At 40.6% G+C, this 23,029-nt stretch overlaps 1 protein-coding gene and 1 pseudogene across 6 annotated transcripts in view; one reads left to right on the plus strand and one right to left on the minus strand.

Annotated features, from left to right (window-relative positions):
- Positions 1-23,029, minus strand: part of SHANK2 (SH3 and multiple ankyrin repeat domains 2) — a 673,265-nt gene that overhangs the window by 63,256 nt on the left and 586,980 nt on the right. The window lies entirely within an intron of this gene.
- LOC142046685 (E3 SUMO-protein ligase KIAA1586-like) lies at positions 397-7,413 on the plus strand (annotated as a pseudogene).

Raw genomic sequence — 23,029 nt, forward strand, 5'->3', positions numbered from 1 at the left:
CTGTATTGTAACCACTATGTTGAAGTAGGTGTCTTACATTCTGAGCATGTAATGGACTGCAGAGAGCTGTCAAGAAGAGACCAAGGCAGTTTATTGTGTACCTTCTCAAACAGAGAAACAGAAGACTCAATGACCAGTCGAAGGGAACTCCACTATCACAACGGTCTTGCTACAAAGAGTGGCCAGGCTGAAGGAAACTGGTTTTCCCTGTTTGAAGTCTAGGAGGGCAGCAATTTCCCAGCTAAATACCTGACTGGGCCTCTAAAGCTGGTCAATCACATGACAGTGTGGGCAGAAACCTAAAGGCCCAATGCTATTCAACATTTTCAGCAATGGTCTGGAACGACATATAAAATTACTGCTGATCAACTTCGCAGATGACAACAGTTTGATAGAATGGTAAATATTGATGAGGACCACGCAGTCATACGCAGTGATCTGTCTTGTCTGGTAAGATGGAACTATTCAAACATCTAGGAATGAGGAACGCAAGCCATACCTACCAAATGGAGGACTGCATTCTGGAAAAAATCTAAAGGTCATAGTGGACAATTCCCAGTGTGATGCAACTGGCAAAATGGGCTAATGTGATCCTTGAATGTGTAAACAGAGGACTGGTGAGTACAAGTAGGGATGGGATATTCCTTCCACAGCACTGGATACTGTGAAACAGATACTGGATACTGTGTCCAGTTCTGGTATCCACATTTTGAAACAAATTGAAGAGGATGCAAGAAAGAGCCACAAAAATGATTCAAGGACTGGAGAAAATGGCTTACAGTGAGAGCTTAAAGAGTTCAGTCTGTTTAGTTTATCAAAAAGAAGACAGAGGTGACTTGATTGCGGTGTACAAGTATCTTCAGGAAGAAAACATACTAGGTATTAAAGAGAAAAGCATACCAAGAATCCATGGCTGGAAGCTGAAGCCAGATAAATTCAAACCGTAAATGAGGCACAATTTTTTTTTTTTAAACAGCAATTGACCACGATTAAAGTCCTAAAGCAAGGGGTGGATTTTTCAGCATTCCAATCCAGAAAGACATATCCTTTTGCTAAACACAAGTTATCGATATCTCAATACAGGGGTAACTAGTTGAAATGTAAGGGCCTGTGATACAGGTGGCCAGACAGTAGATGATCTTATGATTCTTTCTGACATTAAAATCTATGGGGTAAAAAAGGATATTGTAAGGGTTCTCACCTGGCTACTATTGTCTAGAAACCCATTTTGTTGGTATGCTCACTATAACACCATGTTTGCAGATTTATAAATTCTGTCGCTATTTTCAATTGTATCTAGCGACAAATGGCTTAAATCAGGTTAGCCCTTGAGTGGCTGAACAACATATTTTAGTTTATTTTGTTGTAGTACTTGCTTGCATTACTTGATATGTGCTTGTCTGATGTATTTGAGCTGGATTAAGTATCAGAGGGGTACCCGTGTTAGTCTGGATCTGTAAAAGCAGCAAAGAATCCTGTGGCACCTTATAGACTAACAGATGTTTTGGAGCATGAGCTTTCGTGGGTGAATACTCACTTTGTCAGATGTGCAGGTGCATCTGACGAAGTGGGTATTCACCCACGAAAGCTCATGCTCCAAAACGTCTGTTAGTCTATAAGGTGCCACAGGATTCTTTGCTGCTTGAGCTGGGTTTTCACTTAAGGGCAGATCAGCCTTCTGTTAAGTTTGCTTTTGTTTTATGCAAAAATAATTATACAAACACAGGAAAAATTATTAAATATTTTGGTATATTCAGATACTCTTTTTTGGCAAATGCTCCAAATGTTTATTAAAATTTGAAGGTGAGCACAGCAGAGAATCTGTATCTTAATGTTTACATTATGAGCACAAAGCCTACAATTAATCTGTGCCTAGATTCTATGATGAAACACTATAAATACCTACGTTATACAGAAATATAAATTGCTATTCAGAGCTCACCTGTCTATTATAGCTAGAAGAGTGCATGTGAATTTGTAACTGCTTAATCACTGCCCTAATCTTTTTAGGGCCACTGCATAGTTTAAGATATGTAGAAGAGTTGCTGATGTTGAGGAGACTTGTTGGGAAGTACACCAAAATCTGGACCATTTTTGTAGGTAAGTACGTAGTGTCGAAGACTTTCTGCTGCGTAATAATACCTCTTGCACCTCCATCAAATAGGAGCTTTCCAGGTGTTTGAACCAACAAGGAGCCATGCTTTGAGGTGGAGAATCGCCAGGTCAGGATGTAGGGTATGTCCTCTGTTCTGTGAGAGGAGGTATAGAGTGACTGGAAGAGAGATTGGCGGGCACATCATGAACTATGGCAGGTAAGAGTACTGTGTCTGACTTGACCAAGTAGGAGCGATCTGAATGACACATGCTCCATCTTTTTATTTTCAGCAAGACTTTCAATAGTAGGGGAAAAGGAGGAAAGGCATAAAGAAGATCCCTGTCCCAGGGGAGGAGAAAAGCATTGCTTAGGGAGTGTTGTCTTATCCCTGCTCTGGAACAATAGTGTGGACATTTCTTGTTCATGTAAGTGGCAAACAAGTCTGTAGTCAGCATCCCCCACTGCCTGAATAGATCGTGAAGTACTGCTGGGTCTAGTTCCCACTCCTGGGCATTGGGAATTTGTGACAGACTGTTCACCATTGAGTTTTTTTTTTTTTAGTTGTTTTTGTTTGTTCTATTGTTAAGTTACAAAATCTAATAATTCACAATGGGTCTTCTAGTCATTATTTCAAACTAAAAAAGTTCTATTGTACTTAATATTCATGCAGAATGGTCCTTTATCATCTCAAGTAACAGTACAGTTGCTAGAGAATGGTTTACTTTGGGTTACTAAACAGTATAAAACATATGAAGAAGACAATCACCCAAAACACGTGTGTCGTAATGGATAATGTTCACACTAAACCTTCCATTAGGTTGGATTTTATTTGTAAACAATTAAACATGGAACTTTAGTCTTACGTGATCTGATGACTCTCAGAACATGAGTGAGCAGCAAAGAGTCCTGTGGCACCTTATAGGCTAACAGACGTATTGAAGCATGAGCTTTCGTGGGTGAATACTCACTTTGTCGGATGCTGTGCTGGCCTTTAAAGTGGCCCAGCTACCCTATGACAGAAGGTTGTCCTGGGGCAATATCCTTGCAAGCAAAAATAAAAAACACGCAGTCAAGCAACATGTTTGCTTTGTGCATTGCTCCAAATCTGTGCACTTGCAACACCTCACTTTCAAAAATGGGACTTAAGAGCTTTTCAAAATTTTACCCAAAATGCTCAGTGCTCCACGGTCAGAACTTTTCTTAATTTCTTATGGGAGAACGACAGTGGAATGTTGGGTCTCTAACCAAAAAAATATGGAGACTATCCGAGGCATTTTTATTTGGAAAAAAAAGCCAGAGCTCTGTGTTCTGCCATATACACATCACACCCCCACAGATGGCCCTACTTTACTAGTCCCCTTACACTTATGAAGGCACCAAAACAAATAGACTGACAGCAGTTTTTTTGTTTTGTGTTTGTACACAGCCTAGCACAATGAGGTCCTGGTCTCTGACTGGGATCCCTAGGAACTACTTCAATATAAATACAATCATGATTTGGGATTTTCCAAATATACAGTCCCATTCCTGACTGCAAATAAATCAAGTAATCAATTAGTATTTGTAGATATCATTCCTTCTAATGCAACTCTACCAATAAGAATGCATTCTTTATAAAAAAGATACAATTTTGGCCAGAAAAAGAGAGGCAAATGCAGGCAAAAGGTTCAACTGAAACTAGGTGACGTACCCACTGGGCATGGGAATTTTCAAAACTGTAGATATCCAGGGGCAAACATTTTTGAACAATAGGCTTACAAAGAAAAACCTCAATCAGGTCACACATACCATCCCACATTCTGTCCATGAGGCCAGATTTAAATATCTCGAAAACTCAGAAGAATTTCTAATATCTACTAGAAAAACACTTTTTCTAAATCTATAAAGAGATAAACTAGAGGGGAAAAAAACACCACATGCAGGCTCAACCTAACCTATTAGGTTCCAAGGCAGGAAAAGCTGTTGTCCACCAAATCAAGCATCTTAGTACAAACATAGACCAAATGAGGTGTAGTCTTGGCTTCATCAGAGCCTAAGACATTTGAAAAAAGCTCATCATTAAAGCGCAAGGATCACTAAAAGATATTACAAAAAGAATGAAAAATGAGATGTCCTGCTTGGGTTAAATGGCTGGGCTGGGGGAGGGGAAGGAATAGGGGTTTAAAGAGATGGTCTTTCAATTAAAGGATTACTTCTCCTTCCCAGAGGAAGGCAGCTATATCACCACGATGTCCATAGGAGGGGAGAAGGTGTGGTTCCAGAATTCACAGAGATGCGATGAGGGAGTATCTTGAGTTCACATTAAAGCAGAAACTTGCAATTAAAGAGAGTGCCAGAGAGAGAAAACACAGCGAGCAGTCCATCAAATCTGCTACTCTCTGCATTAAATGACAGCCATAGCACTTGAATTAAGGAGCACTATGTAAGAGCTGTTGTCCTAACTCCATTCTCACAGCTGTCAGCTGCAACGATGACAAAGCTGGGCTATATCCTGAGTTTTTCTCCAGATATGAGCACTGTTTCCACAGCTGTGTGCATCAGAAGGTGCTTTGACCTCACAATCCATGAGTACTTCACCAAAACAAGTAATTGGCTCCTACCATTCTTTTTATGCAAATTAACAGTACTTCAACACATCCGTGAGACATTATAAAGCTATTCTTCCCATACAGAGAGAATAAATGGACTAGATGTTCTGAGAGAACTAGTCTGCTGATTTCAGTTCCCTGCCTCCCTCCCCTTACACTAACCACTAAGTTAGCTACTAACTGTGTTCTTACTTAGCCCCGGTCTACACTATGGGGTTAGGTTGAATTTTGCTGCATTAGTCGATTTTATAATGAATGCGTCTACATAACCCACCCAGTTCCGTCAACCTAAAGGGCTCTTAAAATTGACTTCTCTACTCCTCCCCTGAGAGGGGTGTAGTGCTAAAATCAACCTTGCTGGGTCATGTTTCGGGTAGCGCAGACGCAATTCGCAATTGTCTCCAGGAGCTATCCCAGAGTGCTCCAATGTGACTGCCCTGGACATCACTTTCAACTGTGATGCACTAGCCAGGTACACAGGAAAAGCCCCAGGAAATTTTGAATTTAATTTCCTATTTGGTCAGCATGGCAAGCTCAGCAGCACAGGTGACCATGCAGTCCCCCCAGAATCACAAATGAGCTCCAGCATGGACCAAACGAGAGACAGTGGATCTGATTGCTGTACAGGTAGAACTCCAACCAAAAAGAAGAAATACTAATATATATGCCAAAATGGCACAGGGCATGATGGACAGAGGCTACAGAGACACACAGCAGTGCTGCGTGAAAGTTAAGGAACTCAGGCAAAGCTACGTGACAAAGACAAAGGAGGCAAAAGGTCATTCTGGGTCAGAGCCCCATACATGCCAATTTGAAGCTGCATGGAGAGATTCATCTCTCTCTAAACTGGGCCTCCTGTCAAAAATCCTCATATGTAAAGAATAAAGACACAGAGCTGTCCTCCCTTTGCAAAAAAATAAATGAACACAAGAAATCTGCAGTTCACATGGAGGCTGAAAAAATTCAAGCCACGGCTAAAAAAGAAACTCTTAATCTGAATGCTAAAAGTGAAGAAACAGCATTTGAAAATACTGCTTATGTATTCCAAACAGCCTACTACATTGCCAAAACAAACCAGTCACTCAGTGACCACGAGAGCCTCATTGACCTATAGCAAAATCAATGGAATTGAAATGGGGCATTTGTTGCATAGTAGAACAGTTTGTGTAGACAATCAATCATATACATACTGAAATGAAAAAGAAAAAATAGTCAACAAAATCATCAACAATAAGTAAAAAATTACAAGTACTTGTTGATGAATCGACTACTCTTGCTGGAAACTTGACATTTTTTTGAAAGCCAGTATAGATGGAAATGAGACCACTTATGTTTCCTCTGGACTTGATTGAGCTGCAAAGCGCAACAGCAGCAGCCATTAAAGGAGAAATTTTAAAACGCTTGCTGCATTGTGGGTTCACTAAAGAACTATTATTCTAAGTGTTGATCTGCTTTTGTAGTGATGGTGCAAATGTGACGTTATGAGTCAAATCTGGTGTTGAAAACCTACTACAGATGGATTCTCCTAATGTGATATTATGGCATTGCCTCAACCATAGACTGGAACTTGCTGTTGAAGCTTTAGAAGTCACCAGAGGTACAAATAACCTTACGGCTTTTTTGGATGCATTATATTAGCTGTACAGTCAATCACCAAAAAACTCTTGTGAACCGAGTGCTCATGCCAGTGAATTACACATTGTACTTAAAAAAAAAAAAAAATATCAGCAAAGTGTTCAATTTAAGGTGGATAGTGTCAATGGAAAGTAGTCAGTTCAGTCTGGCAGACATGCTTTGCTTTGGCAAAACACTTTGAGGAGGCCTCACAAGACCGGTCGAGAGTCAGAAGTGAATGCCTTAAATTTCAAGGACTACACTCAAAGCTGTGTTCTGTAAGTTTTCTCAGAAACCTCTCTTAATTGCTGGATGTGCTGACGGAACTGAAGAACTTGTCTGAGATGTTACAAGAACGAGAAATGACCATTCCAAAAGCAGACACCTTAATGAAAATACATAAAGAGAAACGAAAGTGTAAAAACAGACCCAGGAGTTCACTCTGTTCAGCCTTCTGGGCTTGTTCAATCCATGATGTTCAAAAACAGCAAACTAAACAGTACTGGAAAAAGCCCCAGAATCAGCTCTTCTCAATTAATTCAAGCAGTTCTTGACAACACAAGGATAAATCTATTCACAACTGCCTCAAACAAAGCTGATTAAAGCACATGCGAAGAAAGGGCTTCTGATTATGAGAACTTAATTAACAATTTGTCCATTTTTAATCCTGAAAAATGGCAAGAGGATCCAGAGAATCCCCACTTTGGAGAAATGGAAATAAGAGCATTGGCTGATCGACCGAGAATCAATCAACAGGAAACACACTTGGGATTTGTGGAATTCAAGGCTTCTGGAGGAAAACGTATTCCTGGAAAACTTAAACTTGCCCTTGCAATGGACATCCTTGCTGCAAGCAATGCTGACAGTGAAAGGGGATTCAGTGTGATGAACAATATCATTACAGTGAAACAGACCGTACTTACCACTTATCATGTAGCAGACTTGCTATTCATTTCAAGTATGGGACCTCCTTATACTCAGAGGAATCTGATACCATATGTGAAATTGTGGCTTGGAAAGGGCCAACATGCAGCACATTCATCTGAAGGTATGGCACGACGAGAAGAGGGAAAGCAGCAAGATCAACTGTATGGGCCAATGTGGGAGTTTCTATAAGGTTAGTTCAAGTTTTTATTCCAATATTAAAGTTTTATTCTAGGGTATTGGTAGTAGCTTTAAGGGTATCTACACAGCCGACATTAAAGCGCTGCAGCTGTGTACTTGTGGCTCCAGTGCTGGGAGAGAGCTCTCCCAGTGCTGTAATAAAACCACTTCTGCAAAGGGTATAACTCCCAGTGCTGTAGCACTAGCTACATTGCCACTTTACAGCACTGAAACTTGCACCCCTGGGGGGGGGGGTATTTCTTCAGACCCCTGAGCGAGGAAAGTTTCAGCACTGTTAAGTGGCTGTAGACAGTGCTGGTAGCTATTCCCCTCAAGGAGGTGGTTTTATTACAGCACTGGGAACACACTCTCCCAGAGCTGGAGCCACGACTACACAGCCACATTAAAGCGCTGCCAGTACTCTAGAATAAAACTAGTAGACAGCTACTGTATCAAAGTCTTGCAAAGGGATCCATTAAGTTAAGTGTGGAGGAGTGGAGGTTGGAAGAAGGGGTTGTGATATGACCATACTGGTAAGAAATTTAAGTTACTTTCACTCCTGCATTTCTTACATACAACACTCCTGTTAATACATCTCAGAATGATATTAGCCTTTCTAGCAACTGCTTCACTTTGTTGACTCATTCGCTTTGTGATCCACTCTAACCCCCAGATCTTTTTTTAGCAGTATTACAACTTAGGCAGTCACTGCTCCCCATTGTGTAGCTGTACATTTGATTTGTTTCTTCCTAAGTGAAATATTTAGCACGTATCTTTATTGAATTTCACCCTGTTGATTTCAGACTAATTCTACAATTTGTCAAGACCATTCTGAATTCTAATCCTGTCCTTCAAAGTGCTTGCAACCTTTCCCAGCTTGGTACCATAGGCCAATTTTATAAGCAAAGATTCCACTCCTTTATCCAAGTCACTGATGAAAACATTGAATAGCAATGGACCCAAAACACACCCTCCCAGTGATCCCCACTATATCCCCCTTCCACATCCTGTTTAACAACAAATCATTGATACCTACTCTGAGTATGGTCTTTCATGGTTGTCTAGCCATCTTAGAGTAATTTTATCTAGAAAATGTTTTTCTAGTTTGCTTATGAGAATGTCATTTAGGACTCTGTCAAAAGTGTTACTGAAATCCAGATATATCACTTCTAAAGCTTTCCCCTCATCCAGTAGGTCAGCAACCCTGTCAAAGAAGGAAATTAGGTTCGTTTGACATGATTTGGTATTGACAAATCCATGTTGGCTATTACTTATAACCCTATTATACTCAAGGTGCTTACACACTGATTGTTTAATAATATGTTCCAGGTATGGAAGTTAAGCTGACTGGTCTATAATTCCCTACTTCCTCTTTTTAAAGATAGGTACTATGTTCTTCTCCAGCTGTCTGGGACCTTATCTATCCTCTAGGAGTTCTCTAAGATAATTGCTAATGGCTCTAAGATTATTTTAGTTAGTTCCTTAAGTATCCTTGGGTGAATTTCATCAGGCTCTGCTATCTTGAAGTAATCTAACTGATATAAATATTCTTTAACCTGTTCTATGCCTGTTTTGGCTTGTGTTCCTTTTTCTTGTTAATATTAATTGTTTTAAGTATCTGCTCACAATTAATCTTTTTAGTGAAGTCTGAAGCAAAATAGGCATTAAACACCTCAGCCTTCTTGATGCCATTGGTTATTAGCTCTTTCTCCACTAAGTAGTGGACCTACACTTCTCTTAGTTTAAATATTACCATGTTTGATTCATGCTGATGATCAAGAGATCACAAACCCCAGTATGAATGGGTCACCTATTAAGCCTTCCGACTTGAACAGTGTTCCTCAATGTGGGCTGCGGAAAACATGCCAACTATTTTGTACTTTTGCTCTTCATACTACTACTATTTTTTTAAAACAAGCATCACTTCTTTAAAAAGGCATATTAGTTTACTCTCCTTTATAAATGTTAGGCAGCCTGCCACTGAAGAAGCTTTGAGCTACCTCACTGTCTAACATTCATATTGCTGGCCCCTAGGTTAGCACAGAGCACCTAACCCAGAGCACACAAAATCGGATTTATTTATTTTTGTCTCACCCCAAGGTTATCACTTAATTTAACAAGAAAAGAAGATGAATTTTGTTTGACATAACTGCAGCCCATCTGGAGGCTTGCAGGAGATCTAACATGGCCCAGGGCTAGGATTTAAAACTGTATGACGACAGCTACTAAAAAAAATCCTCAATGAGCCCTATATAGTTTTAGAACTATTTCTATTGTAGATGCCATTTCCTGGCTAAACCATTTCCTGATAGTATAATCCCCTCATCTGTAAACTATAGTTACCCATTTTTATCTTTCCACTGTCATAACAAGAAATATGTTTGAAAGAGCCAATAAAGAATAATCTGAGACAGGCATTTTGAGGAATTGCACTTATTTTTATTAGTGGCCAAAGCGAGTAAAACTGCTCTGCCTCTGGGCGGCCTTTTGTATGAGAATAAGGATGACTCATGCAAATCTAAAATAAACAAACCATATTGAAATGTGCCTTGACAATGGTAATCGTGTTATATCTTTATAGTCCTGTCACATTTGAAATTACTCTATTTCTAACATAGTCACATGCACCTATACTACATTCATAGTTGACAAACTGTTTTCTTTAGATTTTACCTTTAATGGCTCATTTCTAATTTGATTTTGATTTTTTTAAATGAAGATAATCCATAAGAGTCATAAGGGGTCAGCAATTTTTAAGATGCTGAATGGGTCAGATCATGCACCCATTCAGTACGACACCTGTGGGTAATGAAAAAACTGGGAGGTACCTGGGTTTTCTAGTGTGCCACTAACTGTGGAAAAAATTGGTTGAGTGTTCACAAACAGAATGAAATGCAATTGAATGAAGCTGAACCAAACCACCTCTCATTGTTATTCAGAAGAACCATTGCTATGGGATGAAGGAAGATAAAGAACAGTTTGAAGTAAATGAAAAGAAGATTAGTATGTGCTGTACACTAATAGATCCAGCATTTCATATTGAGCTAAATAAGGTTCCTGGCCTGTAAATATACACAACAAAATTCTACATCAAATTCCTACCATCCCACACTGGACTAGTGCATAACCTGATCACAATTTCTGGACTGGTCCCTAACTTCAAATGTACTGAACCAACCATGGGGGAAGATGATGTTTTAAAAAGTGATATGATCTTGGTATATATGAAACACTTTACTTGTGCATGGATTGTTTCCATATAAAAACACGACATTTCCATATTCTTATCAAAATATGTAAGTTAAAACACAATATATTTATATATATATACACACACACACTTTACACGAATTCCCTATGGTTTTACTACACTGGGAAAATCATGGATACAACACCCGTCCTTGCTCTCTCTCATAAAATGGAGACGTTCATAACCAGATCTAAACATTTTAGTTTGGGCTCCATCTGTAGTTTTCAGATTTTGGGCCCAAAATACACATTTTAAATACAGCTAAGCTAAGGCATCAAATATGAAGTTATCAGAAGGTAAAATGCCTCTCAGCTTGGTAGAATGTGACAAAGTAAACAAAGTAAAAGTTAAAAATCTGGGAGTTAATGGGCCATGAATGGTGGCTCCCAAAATGTTAATTTCTCCTCCAGGAAGGTACACTTGTCTTCTCAATCTGCAAACGTACACTTGAAAAGAAAGCTACAATTGAGAAGATGACTAGTCAGTCTGAGAATTCATTTTAGTTACTCAGTATCTGTTCTTTGGCTTCTACCTGCCTTCTGGAGGTTTTTCCAAAGTCCTCTGTACGGGAAGAGTGTTCATTGATATCAATCTGACCAAAGGCTGCCTAAAAGTGAGTTAACTAAAAAAAACTGGATGTCCCTGATGTTAGTGTCAGCCAAAATAAGTTTTAAAAGTTTCAACTTAAATTTAAAGGTTTCTACTAATAAAACCCCTTCTAGTGGCTAGGAATGGAAAATTATTAGACAAAGTCATTTAGAAGTAAAAAATAGCCACTTGAAAAGGAAACACGGCCACAAATCAAAGTTCTGGGGGAAAAAATGAAAAAAAAAGTAGGGGTCAGGAGCATGAAGCCCCACTGTCCCTTAAGGCATTTTGAAGGTTATGATGGACCTCTGACTACAAGGTAAGCTAGCTGGCTGGGGCAACTAAATGTCCTCAAATTTTTTTTTTTTAAAAAAAGTAGTTAAACCACAAAAAGTTCAGGCAGGAGTTTTCAGACAATGCCAGCAAATCCCAGAGTTCAAATTTTCAGTATGGCCAAAAAAAGCAGGTTTTTTAGAGCTAAATAAGACTTCAGTTTTTGCATGTGGCTTCGATTCAAATTTAATTTGTATGTTGAACTAAATATTAAATAAGTATGATAGCAAGGGCTTTACTTATTTAGACCTCAATAGACTGCCACACAGCTGTTTGGCTTTAAAACTGCTACACAGCCCACATCAGCATCCAGATTTTTTTTTTTTACACACATTTTATTTATTTTTAACAGTGGTGGTGATGGTGAGAAGGAGTTAGTGGAAGAGAAGGAAAATTGTCTACATGCTCAACACTTGTATGACATTTGCTATAAACTTCTTACAGGACAGTTACCATGCCACTTCTTCCCTCTGACACTGATTCACTGTTATTTCCCCCCACAGGTGGTTGAGATTAGATAGAGAGCCCCACACTAGCTGTGTCTAACACTTCCTCTAACACTTGCATGCCTCTTGGTTCTTGTTTCACTCTACAAATATTACTTTTTCCTGTTTGATTCCATGAGAGAAAGTAAGAACACATTCTTCTGGAGAGTCCCAACAGTGTGTGCTAAACACCAAGTCATCTCGCCTTTCTTGATGAGACAGTGCTTTACTCATTACTAAGGTGATGCTAGTCACAGCAGTAGCAATAGTTTATTATTATGCCTCTTTAACTCAGTCTTGGTTTACGGAAGTGGAGAAATTAAATAGGGCCATTAACTCCCTCTTCTGTGCCTTTATCTAGTCATCCATACCATGGATTGGGAAAAGGACACTAAGAAGGTAAGAAAGAATATGCACTATGGTACAAGAATGTATTAGCAGGATGCAATATGATTAAAAGGAGAAATTCTTTACTAAATAAATGGGCTGTGAGTAGTGGCTAGTATAATCTTACACCAATCTCCTATCAGCACACGTACATTTATATCAGCACATACACACCCACACCCTGAGGGTTCATTTTAGACAGAGTTAAAATGTTTTTTAGGGCTTAAAATTAGTATCAAATTCAGAAACCGGTTTACAGTCTTTCAATTAGCATTTCAAATCCCATCTGTGTTACAAATGTCAATTTTTTCAACAAGATGCCAGTGTATGAAGCAGGCTCAGAAATGCCCATAGATTAAAAATTAATTTTAAAATGAAATTTACAATTTTAAAATATCCAAATGATTTATAAAGTCCTGTTTCATGGTGCCCTGAAAACCTAGGTAACGCATGTTATGACAGGAAATGCTAATTCATTATGCTGCCCTCAGAATATAGGCCAGGTATAAATATCATGTACATTTCCCTGTAATTAGTGAAAGGCTCTATTTACAGTGGAATAAAAATTTTGTTTTACTTTGTAAAACAAGAAAACAAAAGTCTTGTTTATTTTAATTTTATTAAGAATAAACTGTAAGATGACCATACGGCCCGTTTTGTCTGGGATAGTCCCTTTTTCAAGCCCTGTCCTGGCCATCTTGGCTTTTCTGGCAAAAGCAGGCATTTGTCCTGTTTGCTCTTGCCAAGTTGATCAGTTGGGAAGAGCAAATGGGAGAAATTCCCAGTTTTGACAAAAAAGTGGGGTGCGAAAGAATGTGCGGTGGGGCAAGTGACGATGCCAGTCCCACGTGGGAGGGAGGCAGGGCTTGGGTGGGGACAGACAGGGTTTGGGTGAGCAGTGATGCCATCCCCAGCCTTGCGCAGAGTGCAGGCGGGGCTTGAGTGACTCAGAGATGCCAGCCCTAGTCCCATGCTGGGGGGCAGGTCTCGGGTGAGCAACCTGGGCAGTACCATGCAGTGTGCCATTTTTCTTTTGGGAAATATAGTCACCCTAACTTTCTACTCCCTCAAGTCCCCATATGGACAGGGCCCTGGTATACTCCCCTATGCCTCAGCCAACAGGCCTGGCAAGCCATCTAGGTAGCCAGCTACATCACACAAAGACATGCACAGAAAGAAGGAGGCAGAACTTCCTCACAACTACTTCAATGCTGACAAACACTTCCCAGTGTCTTGTCTCACAGAGTCCTAGAGGTATGCTTAAAGGGCTGATTAATTCAGTTTTCCCCTGCTCCAGAAAATGGAGGGCAATGATTTTTTGAGTCCCATATAACTAACACAGGTGCCCCTAAAAGAGTGTGTGTGGTAGGGAGAGAGAAGGAAATAAAGAGCAATTTAATTTAGAAGATGTGGGGGAAAGGGGGTAATTTACTTGTGTGAGCAGGATATTAAGGTACAGCACGAATCAGCAAAAGCTACTATACTGTTCTCCTTTTGAAACAAAATCTTTTTGACAGAGGCTGCACAGCATATTTATGCACAACAGAAATGCTATCTGGAGGCATCAGTTTAGTGGAAATAATATAAGTCAGGTGGTAAGAAAAAGGTCCAGACAAAAAAAAAAATATCTAGAGAAATCCATGTGCATTTTTGCTGAGTCAATGTGCTGAACTCTGTTTAAAACCCCTCCTTCTAATCAATAGTTTTATTAAGAGATGCAGATGAAACAGCACTTGACCTGCAAAGCACAGCTAATGAGGTTCTCAGTACATAAGAGATGTTTAACCGACTGTATATGCTACTGTCAGGAGGACCCCAGTATTGAATCCTGGTCCACAAATCCCTAGACGGCATCTCTAGCCTCCACACAATGATGGTACACTGAGCCATTACTCCTGACTGCTAGTCTTAAGGCTTAAGATCAGTACCCCCTCAGCAGCAGATCCCTGATTACCTGGACAGACTGCAATCTCATTAGTTACCTGGACAATATAAAGATCCTCAACAGGAGGAGGAAGCTGTCTGAAAGAACAACAGATCGTTGCCTGCTGGTAGCCTTCCCTTGTAACCTTCGAATAATCTTACCTTACTACCTACTGTCTTGTCTGACCCTGACCTGCTGTCTTGCCTGACCCTGCTTCACTTGGCCCTGCCTTGCCACCCTGCTGCCTCACCCAGCCCTTGTCTCCCTAACCCATTGACCTCGTCCCTTGGATTTTATCTCCCAGCTACTGACCCCTGCAACTAGTTCAACCATTGTTCTGGATTGCTTCTGATACCGTTTGACCTCCTGACTACCAAGCATACTTGGCCACTGCTCTGGACTGCCTCTAGCCTGCTTCAGCCATCAGAAGTTACAGCTACATATAAAATATCAGCTTTTTATTTCAGCTGAATTAAACATTTTTAGACAATTGATAGTTTAGGTAGAATGGCTTCTCTTTAGTGACCACATGCATCTTAGGATACCCTATCAGCTCAACAGAATGTGTACATAGGAAACAGTTACTAAGAATTATAAACAATATGATTGTTTCCGTTAGAATTATTTGGATCACCCCAGCTACTAGAGTAGATACCAACCCATAAACATTTAGGGAAGAAAAACCAAGATTTACTCACCCCAATTGGCCACAGTTATTTTCATAAAAACGTTCATGATGTTAGTGACCAACTTAATACATCAATGACTCTTGTGTCTAGCTTTCTGCTTTATTCTTCTGTCACTTTGCTTTTGAGTCTCCATTCCATTGCTCCAAGGAAGATGGTGTCAGGGAGCATTGAGCATTGTGCACTTTTAACATGCCCATTAATACAGTAGTCTGATGCCTATTATCACAGGTATCGTGATAATAGGTGTTGTGTGGCTGTTTAAAGCTACTCCCTCCTCCTCCATTACTTCATAAATCCTATGCAATGGATTACTCTGAGGTCACAAGTATGCCTCTGGTAACGCTGCCACTGCCCATCGTACTGAAGTGCTAGATTTTCCATTTTCAAGTGCAAACAGTTCTCAACTCAAATGATTTATTTTAGATAAAAGAAAACAGTGAACCAAAAAGAAAAAAAATTTCAAACTCCCCGAGAAAAGATTCTTATACCTACTGTGCTTGCAGGCTGCTGCAATGCTGAGGATAAAATGGCTGACAGTGGCAGAGTTCTTAGGAATTTAGAAATATAATACACAGAAAAGGGCAATATGTTTCACTACTATAAATGGGCTACAACGCAATCAACACTCAGTGCAAGGATGGTGGGTCACAAAATAGTTCCTTATAGTTTCAAGGCATCTTGCACTGGGAAGTGTTTGAAAAGACACAAAATGTAACAACTCAATTTTTGAGCCAAACTGTAGTTTATTCTGTCTACAAGTTACACACACACACACACACAGTTTTGCCTAGTGCAGTGCCGAGAAACCAACCAGAACCAGTTACAGCCTGAGCTGCTCCCTTCTGTCTTTGCTTGGGAACTCATATTAAAGGAGAAACAATCCTGTATCTTAAAACTTCCTATTTTGATACAGTTATGGACTCTGTGTGTGGTACAGTAACACACCCAAGATCTAAGTTACTAATAGGGTACAGAAGTTATTTTCATTCAAATCATTTGTCAAGTGGATGTTGCCTGCTGTGACCAAGGAATAGCTAAATCTTTTCACAGTTTGCCATCATTTATTGGGGCTGAACAGCAACAATATCATTAAATGTCTTACTCAATTTTTTTTTAATATCAGATTATTTTGATAGCACCACCTTCTTTTTTCCTTGTTCAAAAAAAAAATACAATTTGCCACTGAATAGTTTATAGTAATTGAATTTTTCATTCAGCCAAGAAAGTGAACTCACATTTTAATTGTGACAGTTGAATCACAACATTAACAAAATCAAATCCTAAGATTTTTCTTCCAAATAGAATCATAGAATATCAGGATTGGAAGAGACCTTAGAAGGTCATCTAGTCCAACCCCCTGCTCAAAGCAGGACCAATCCCCAGACAGATTTTTGCCCCAGATCTTTAAATGGTCCCCTCAAGGATTGAACTCACAATCCTGGGTTTAGCAGGCCAATGCTCAAACCACTGAGCTATCCCTCCCCCCACATCTCACACCTACTGGAAATCATTCACATTTCTTAGAATATGGGGTCTTTGCTAGAGTGCTTTAATACCAAAAAGGTTCCGACTTACACAGCCCTAGAATCTGCAAACGTAAGCTCAGTTTAAACCATTCAGTTGGCACAGTCTACTCACGGGGATGTGTTCAGTTGGGAAGCAGGTTGAGATGTAAAAGCTCTGCCATTCCAATTGCTATGCCAGCTATGATACTAAATAAAAGTGATGACTCTTCAGGGGCAGTAAAAACAATATTTAGCCTTTACTCAAATCTACATTATTCAGGATGATACACTGACAAAATGCAACAAATTTCATCCTCAAGTATTCTAAGCTTTAAATTTCTATAGTGAGCGAGGAGATTTGGGCAAGGTTCCAAGCAAATTCTTTCCTACCCAAATTGCAAGCCCTAGAAACAACTGTGCCCAGATGCTTTAACCAAGAAAACGACTTGTAGCCAATGATGGGACTCTTTAAAAGGGATTTTGTAAATAAAAAGGGACTTATTTAAACATGCAAGAGAGACATGATCTGTACTCCTGATAGAGTAAGCAGAAGAACAAAAACTATGGCTCTGGCCTGGGAAGCACAGCACAGCCATTGGGGTTATTTATGAGTCCCACACTAAATTATATTGCCATGGTGTCAAGGTGGATAGAAAAGATTTGAAATTGAGGAAAAGAGGGAAACAAGTGGACATAATGCACATGATATTCATCTCGAGTCTGTTTCTCTACAATGGATAAAATTCACCCCAGCACAGGTTCCTATACCCCACATAAGCACTGAAGGCAAAGTTAGGTGGTACATATAGCCTCATGAAGTCCTTCTGCACTGGAATAGATTCACTCAAGATGCAAATACGGTTCCCATTACCACTTTCAGCATGGCTGGATACTGAAACAGGAAAAGGAGCAGCAAAGTTTGGATTTCACAGAATTCCAGAAAATAGATGGGTTCAACCCGTCAGCCAGCCACCAATTTCTCACACAAAAACCATCCCAACTGCTGTTGTCTCTGTGTGTCTTAATGCTTGCCCAAATACATGAAGAACCTCTGGTCAAGAGCCTTTGCTTGGGCTGTGACTCAAGTGATCAATACATGGCCTTGGTTGTTTGACAAAACAGAAGACTCTGCCTGAATTCAGGCATCCACCACTCTCCCTAAAAAATGATCCTAAGCTGTCAATTGTATTCCTCAAGTTTAATGCCATACATGAGCATTGACATTTATGGTGGGGCTGGATTTTGTATATGTCTGGGGGAAGGAGAATGACACTGACTTTCACACTCTTAAATTTTAGTCTTGTACTGGGGGAAAAGGACAAGACAAGTGGCCCAGTGCTATGTCTTGAAGCGCTCTCTCTGCTCTCTTCCCCTTTACCTCTTAGAGCTGCTCAACTGCTGAGCTGCAAAGCAGAGAGTCAGTTCAGCAGACTGCTGGCCAGGAAGGGAGATGCAGAGAAAAAGCTACTTCCTTCCAGCATGTCAAGTAGGCAGTCTCCAGCACACGGGGAAGAGGAATGAGAGGACCCTTAAGCCCCTCTCAAATCTCAAAGGAGAAGAGAAAGACACGGCGGGGTGAAGAGTTGTCTGCACACAAGGAAATGTTCTCCCTTCTCTGTCCTCCCCCTCCTTGCTCCATGTTTCAGGATCAGAATTTCTCCACTGAACACAGGTATTGTCCTCCCCAATTAAACCGTTTTCAGAATGGAGCAGTGGCTGTTCCCTGCTGCAGGGAGTCTTTTCTCCTTCTTAAATATAACTTTATACATCAAAAATAGATGCATGTTTCTTACCTTTACATTTTCCCCATAAAATAATTTAACATTTTAAGAATTTGCCTGGAAAGAGGCTGAGAGTGGCAGTGAGCTGCCCTGGTGAGGGAGTTCGAGCTCTCTCCCTCCATTTTCCCCTATGTTGTAATTATATACAATAGATCACTAACACTGGGGAAGGCATTTATTCTATGATGCAGAGAAAGGGTTCATGTGAATATTTCTTTTGAGATAAAAATATCAGCTATAAAGTACCATATAAACTTATATGACTTCCACACAAATGAATTCCAGGGTGCTGCGACACATACACTAAAGCTACATCATTACACACACACACACACACACACACACACACACACACACACACACACGTTCTTCTGAACATATACAAAATCTGGCAAAAAAGACAGAAAAACCCAGGGGAAGTTGAAGTATAGAAAGATTTCTGCCTTTATATTCAAGTGTCCTCTCAAACTATGAGTTTATACCATTCTGTCCTCTTTCCAGCTGCTCCCCTGAGAGATCAGATGCATGAGCAGTAAAGTGAATTAGATACAATGGAGCAATAAAATCCCATGGACCTCAGAAAAGGTTATAGTTTCTCCCGGCAGCAGGATTTTTTCCACAGAAAGTTCTCCCCTCTCCCCGCCCGACTTGTTAAATTGTGGAAGGAGGCCACCACCAGCTTTCATACTTTTCCCACTTGGCTAATTGATAGGGTAACCATATTTCCCAAAAAGGGAAAAACGGGACACCGCATAGGGCTGGCCCGAACCCTCCCCACCTCCTGCAGGGCTGGCCCAAGCCACTCACCCAAGCCCCCCTTCCCACGGGGCGAGCAGTGACACACATAGTAGATAGGGTGACCATATTTCCCAAAGGCTGGTGCTGGTGTTGCTGCTCACCTGAGCCCTGCCTGCCACCCTGCACGGGGCTGGCTGTCACTGCTCACTCAAGCCCTGCCCCCCATCCCTGTGTGGGGCTGGCATCACCACTTGCTCCCCCTATATGTTTCTCCACACCTCACTTTTGACAAAAGTGGGCATTTGTCCTGTTTGCTCTTGCTAACTGATAAAGCAAAAAAGTCAGGACAGCCAGGACAGGTCTTAAAAAGAGGACTGTCCCAGCCAATAACCCGCCCCCCACATTCCGACTCCAAGCTCCTTTTCAAAATGTTTTCTGTAACTTTACCTCCCTCTATGCCCGGATGAGTAAAATGTATTCGAAACTCTGTTTGGAGTTGAATGAATATTAGGTGATGAGCATTCCAGTAAGTGCTCATCTAGACCTAAAAGGAAGGGAAGAGGCTGGAGTGAAAAGTTCTGATTGTTTTAAAGCAGCTTTTGGGAAACAACATGCTCTTTATTGATTGATTGTCTATTGCTGTAGCATCTAGGCACTTAGTTACAAGATAAAAAGGCTCACTGAAAACTATCCACAATGGGCAACGCTAAGGAAAACGTTTGTGGCTACAGAAATCTTAGCAGGAATATAATTTGTGATGAATAAAAATAAATTTGTTAAACTCTGGCTCAGAAGGTTTCAGAAGCTGTTTCTCTCTTTACCTTTAACAATCTGGCCCTTAACACACACAACTTGTCATGGCATAGAAAACCCAACTGTCAGTCCTGGAGAACTCAGCCAGGGAGCTGTCAGCTAGAGCCTCCCAGCTGACGTTTAATAATGTGACAGGATACAGGATGACTAGTGGTCTCTCAGATACAAGGATAAAATATATTTGGAAGATCTCACACACTTTGAATACCACCAGAAATGAAGAGGAAACCAGTGTAGAGACTGGTGCACTTGTTTTGCCTGAAAGCGGCTTGTTTCGTTGGCAAATGGAACAGTCCTGTTATGTGTAATGGCTGGATAGACTTCATAAAGCAACCCTAAGCGTTACATTAGTCTACTCTGGAGGTGCCAAAAGACTGGATAACTGCTGTGAGGTCCAAATTGAAGAGGAGTTGTTGCAATTTCCTGGGTAAGCGCAGATGATGAAAGGCCCAAACAGGCTACTGCTACCCTCTAAGACTGCAGACTAGGATATGGATCCAATGGCATGCACTAGCTCTTGCATCCTAAGACCTGGATTGAAATCCTAGGTGAAACAGTATGCTCTCACTATAGCCTTCTCTGTCTACATCTGACCCAACTTCTTTGTGTGTTCCCCACCACACCAGTAATCCAAGTTTTGATACTCCCTTCAAGATACACATACGTCTTATTGAGTAATCATGTGATATTATTGTCACTTGTGTTTCCTCTCTCCCCCCACCCCCACTCCCTCCTGTCTGTTTTTAACCCTTGCAGTGTTCAGTCAAATCAAGACTGACCTTTCCTCTGGACATGGTCCATGTTCTTTGGGAAAAGCCTAAAACATATTTGGGGGTGGGTAGAAAGAGTCCCTTAGGACCAGTTAGGTGTCTACAAAGTTTCGAAAATCCCACTAGGCGTCTATCTGCATCTGCCTTTAAAAATCTGCCCCTGAACACACACAACCTGTCATGACTTGTGACCTAGTGAGCTGTGCTCGAAGGGAAGGGGACTGGAACAGCAAAGGTGTAGCAAGCTGCAGATAAAGGGGATATGGCGGAGCAGTGTAGAGGAAGCATGCAGAGCATGTCTGCATCTTCATGCTTTCCTCAAAACACGCAGCGGTTAGTCAAATTCAATTAGAAATTAAAATAATAATGAAATGAAGTATAGCAATTTCTGTGCTTAGCAAAAGCAATTCTGCAGAGAAACAGTTTATCAAATAGTTTTCAAGAGACAAAATATCTGTGCTTGGCTCCTATGGTGCCAAGAAGGGATGTGAAGAAAAATGTTTTTTTTTTGTTTTGTTTATGTAAAAGTCTCAGAGAGCAAATGATATTGTTGCAAAGAATGCGTGTGGGAGTTGCTACCAGGGTCTCTTTGTTTGGGATCAATTGGGTGCTTGCTGCTCTATAATATGCAGAACTTGAACACTGCAGAAGCAAGCAAGCAAATTGTACCCAAAATATGGTAAATTTATTTATATTCCTATTTATTAACTAATGTTACAGTTGGGTATTTATTTCCCACTATATAGCAGAACATGCAGGAGGGAGAAAAGGGGATTTAAATGTTTTTTAAAAAAGCTGTTCTCAACTCATGATAGCTTTGGGGAAAAAAAGCTTCAAATATTCCATTGTGATGCAGTTCAGGGCCATGAATACATATTTTTTCCTACTAAACACTCTTTGCAGGCAATGGAGTAACAATGGATGCTTTATCTAAAGGAACTTCATCGATTTTGTATGGTCATTGTAGCTGTCACATGGGGTGCTGGTTTTAACAGCTGCATTATTTTCAGTCTCTTGAAGTCTTTTTGGGATTAATGATGAGGTAATTTTTATGCTAACAATTACAACACCCAGACTTTTGTTTCCTCCTCTTTCATGTTATAACTTAATCTGCTACATAGGGAATTCTCCATTTAACAAGTACAGGAGCTTCAAGGTCAGCGCTTAAGACCAGCATTTGAAATCCTGGGTGCCTACATGCAAGGAGCCTGATTTTCAAAGACATTGAACAAACAGGGTCCCACTAAAGTCCAAAGTCTAAGTACTTTGAAAAATCAGGACACTTCTAATTTGACTAATTTTAGGCATTTAAGTTTGCAAATGTTGGCCCCAGCCATCATCATTTTTGAGTTAGTTTAGTGACAACACGTTTGAGATCAAAGTAAATTAGTAATAACCTGTTTACCATGTTTATTATTTTAAGAAAGGAAGCACCTAGTCTAAAGAGAAATATAGGACAGATGCTGATATTGCAAACAGCTACTGGAAACTTCCACAGTATTGAATATTTACTTTATAGTGGGGGTATAGCCATGTTGGTGTCATGATGTGGAGACACACGAAGTGGGTGAGGTAATATCTTTTATTGAACCAACTTCTGTTAGTGAAAGAGACACAAGCTTTCGAGCTCCACAAACTTGTGCCTCTGATGGTTGGTGTTTGATAGAAGTGTTGCTTAGTGCTTAGAGGGTCAATTCCTCCTCAATGCAGAAGAGAGTTGGTAGGGGAGCCCAGGCCATCCCATTGCACTAGCCCCTGGCCCAAGGCCCAGTGAGGGTTACCAAAGGGCCAAGCACCCAAGAATACCTTACAGCTGCCCTCTCTGGGCCACTTCCCAACTCCCACTCTACAATCTAAGCTTTGCAATCTGTAGTAAAAGGTACTGAAGAAAAGTATTAACTAAACCTTTAGTCTAGGCCTAGCAGGTAGACTCCTCTTTCCCTGGCACAATATCCCTTCTAAGGAGAGCCCAAGGCCTGTCCTTCTCCCTGGCTTGTTGGCCCTTTTCTGAGCTGTCTAGCTTCCTTTTAAGTTCCACTTCCATCTAGGGGCAAGCTCTGGGCCCAGAGTTGCTCTGTAAGCCCTCAGTCCTAGTGCAGAGTTTATAAAACCCCATCACAGCGCCCCTCAACAGGTATTGTGCTCACCTTCCTGTTTGACATGCTATCCACAGCTCCTTTTTCAGCATGGTCTGACATTCCTGCTGGAATATTTTGAAACTGTATTCCACTCTACCCCCTAGACTTCTGCCAGGAACAATGGCACTTCCTTACATAAACACTTGCGTAACCTCACTGATGAGAAAGTTCTTTCACTCAGTGAGATCTATTCTACTTCTGGTCAGCTAATCAATACAGAAGAATAC

The sequence above is a fragment of the Chelonoidis abingdonii genome, chromosome 4 (assembly GCF_003597395.2).
Source record: "Chelonoidis abingdonii isolate Lonesome George chromosome 4, CheloAbing_2.0, whole genome shotgun sequence".
Classification (NCBI taxonomy): domain Eukaryota; kingdom Metazoa; phylum Chordata; order Testudines; family Testudinidae; genus Chelonoidis; species Chelonoidis abingdonii.